The sequence below is a fragment of the Biomphalaria glabrata genome, chromosome 16 (assembly GCF_947242115.1).
Source record: "Biomphalaria glabrata chromosome 16, xgBioGlab47.1, whole genome shotgun sequence".
Lineage (NCBI taxonomy): Eukaryota > Metazoa > Mollusca > Gastropoda > Planorbidae > Biomphalaria > Biomphalaria glabrata.
Window position 1 is genome coordinate 25,419,068 of NC_074726.1, and position 3,477 is coordinate 25,422,544.

Below are 3,477 nucleotides of genomic sequence, written 5' to 3' on the forward strand. Positions count from 1 at the left end.
AATCTCTGATCAAGTTGAAACTTTGCACAATTATTCATTGTCGACGACCAGACATAAATCAGTTAAAAAAGATTTAACAATTAGTCAATTAATTACTGGTAATTACTTATTTTGTTTGATACCGACAAGAGAAAATCATCCTTCAGTATTCACAGATATGGCGCTAAGTTATTTCTTGCTGCTGACGAAACAAAAATCAATTCAATAAATTAACCAATTAGTTAATTTACTATTGGTAATTATTTTTTTAAGTAACAAACAAGGGAAATAAATTGTGCTCGACAGATGTGTGTGGTATGAGATTAATTTGTTTATACTTTGTGTAAAGAATTTGGTTGTCGCTTAACTACAATAGATATCTGTAAAACCTTCTATTTTGATAAACCCTTCGCTGGCACAGTGGTTAGTGTATTGGCTTGAGGAGGCTTGAATGCTCATATTCGAATTTAAGCTGTACAGCTTTGTACAACTTTTTATATAAGATACATTTAAATATCGATCACGGTAAAATTCACGAAATATCCACTTCTGTCCCTCAATTACAAATTTAATTACATCACAGATCATCATTTTTTTTCTTGTTTTTCTTTTAATTAATACATGGCAATGCAACTAAAAAAAATGCTGGCAAAGCGTTTGCGTGTTCTCTTCAATATAGTTTTAGAACCATCCCAAATCATAACCAAACATCCATTAGACCAGTATCATGTTCTCTGTAATCATGAACCTCTGTAAACCAAAAGTCCCTAATTACATGACCCACGTTGAAGCAGGCCATATCTGATTATATGGAAAACAGTGGAAGTGGAATGTTTATATATATTGGTCGAATGTCAAAGAGCAGGCTTGAGGTCTGGCGTTTAAACATCAAGAGTAAGCCAACCTGGCAATCGCCAATATTCGGTATTGATAAGACGTGTCATTGGCTGGTTCTGCGTGTCACGTGACACCGAACTACCAATACGAGCATACATTGACCCGTAGGTCGCTGTCACGTGACTTACAGTGATGCCTTGACTTACTGTATGGCAACTACGACCCGCATGCCTCATCTGGTCCGTGCCGCGGTGCCATCTAGTCTCATCGAAACGTCTACCCACAGTGGAAATAAACCGCAGAGGATCGATTCGTCTGGACTCGAGGACTTTAAGCGCTAAAACGAGCGCCAATAACTTATAGGACCCTCTGACCACAGGAAGAGATAGGTAAGGCACTACTAATATAGTAGCAAAATGGACTCTAATCTACGTCGCTCACACTGAATAATAATTAAAAAGTACATGGTCAAAACAGCATACACATGGCACACCAGTCTGTATCAGGTCCTATGTTGAGTATGACTCTGAGACCTGGATGCTCTATAAAAGGCATCTAACTCCTCGAACGATTCAAATAAAGATGCCTCCTCTCCAAAAATGGGCATACGCTGGCAGGACTACCTTGCAAATAACCATGTTCTGCAGGAGGCTGGTGTAACTTGCAACTTGACAGCTGCGCTGAGTCGGACACTAATCCCGCATGAGTCACGACAGTATGCCATAGGAGATTTTTTTTTGGCAAGCTTAAAGAACAGGGAAACAGGGGTGCCCCCGTAAGCGCTATAAAGATTAACTCAGGCGCTATTTTGCATAGAGAAAAGTACCTGGCAGCATAGGGCTTCTCAAAGACAGTTGGAGAGCTCTCAAGAAGACCGCGGGGCACACATTTGAGGCCCAGAAGAAAGCCTATTGTAGAAGACATGTGCAGAAGACATGCGCAGAAGACGTAAAAAAAACTTAAGACCCCCCCTCCCGGCAAACAACGGCTTTGCATCAAATGTCGGAAAATATGTAGGTCGCCACTGTGGTTGCTGGGCATGCACTTTTCCTTCATCTCGGAACCGAAGACATTGCCATTCAAGCAAGCTGGATTAAAGATGCATGCATTTAAGAGCAACACGGTTTCAAACACCGTCAAGTTCAGCCCTCAAAAAAATCAAGCCAGGGTTTGAAAGATGGCTATGTTATTTAAAAAAAAAAAAGCCTCAAAAGGTACAGTTTGACATTGCGTTTCGACCTCTACGCGGTAAGTCTGCTGAAAATGCCCTACAAAACTTTTCCCCTCAAAGAGTTCATTTCCTCTAATGACAACTTAACAACAAGTGAAGGCAATAAACATGTGACCGTTTTATGGTCTTTGGAAATTAATGTTAAAAAAAAATCCCTAGGCAACGGGCAATGTGTGTGTGATGTGTGTTGTGTCTATATTGTGTGTGTGTGTTGGTAGTACAGTTCTTGAAGTAATCCTTTTCACAAACATTCGCCACAAATAAAGAAATTTATCAGTCTATCTATCTATCTATCTATCTATCTATCTATCTATCTATCTATCTATCTATCTATCTATCTATCTATCTATCTATCTATCTATCTCTCTCTCTCTCTCTCTTTCTCTCTCTCTCTCTATCTATCTATCTATCTATCTATCTATCTATCTATCTATCTATCTATCTATCTATCTATCTATCTATCTATCTATCTATGTAACTATCTATCTATCTATGGTAAGGGTTAGGATACATATATGTCAACTGTTGTCTGTCTGTCTATCTATGTATGTATGTATGTATGTATGTATGTATGTATGTATGTATGTATGTATGTATCTATCTATCTATCTATCTATCTATCTATCTATCTATCTATCTATCTATCTATCTATCTATGTATCTCTGTATGTATGTATGTATATATGTATGTATGTATGTATGTATGTATCTATCTATCTATCTATCTATCTATCTATCTATCTATCTATCTATCTATAATCTATAATCTATCTATCTATATATATATATGAAGTAATAGCGCTAGTTAACTAAGAGAAATGAGAACAAAGCATTTTTTTAAATTTATAATCAATAATAAAATCTTGACATAGTTCATCTTGTAATATTCGTATCTATAAGCGCCAAACCCCCTCACTCACGTATCACTAACAATTTTCTCCCACCTGGCGTAGACGAAATTATATGTAAATTTCACCTGATATCACTTAACGTGGATCTAGAAAAACTTTTTGATATTTTCATGATCGAAACCGCAGCGGTTAAATTTACCAAAAATGATCTTTTTTTATATACGTAATATTTTGTTTTTTTTAAGCCGACATATTAAAAACTACAAGATTAAACATCCTTCCGTCTGTTAATCACTATTTAAACTCTTTTTGTTCGTACATTTTAATTAGCACTCCTAGGCGCGATACTTGCATTTGCAGATATTGTTTATTTTTATTTATTTTTAGAGGATAAACGCCAGATTAAATGTATTGTGGAAGCATGGTCGAGAGGCTAAGTGCGCTTGAACTTGCCTTGGCTTGGCTAACTATAAAGGGGACTCGGACAAACTTGTGTTTACTGAGCGCCTAAAGGCAGCACAGAAAGTATAAGTCAAAGTAATAGTAGAATTCACGTGTCAAAAGCTTGTGTAGGTGTAG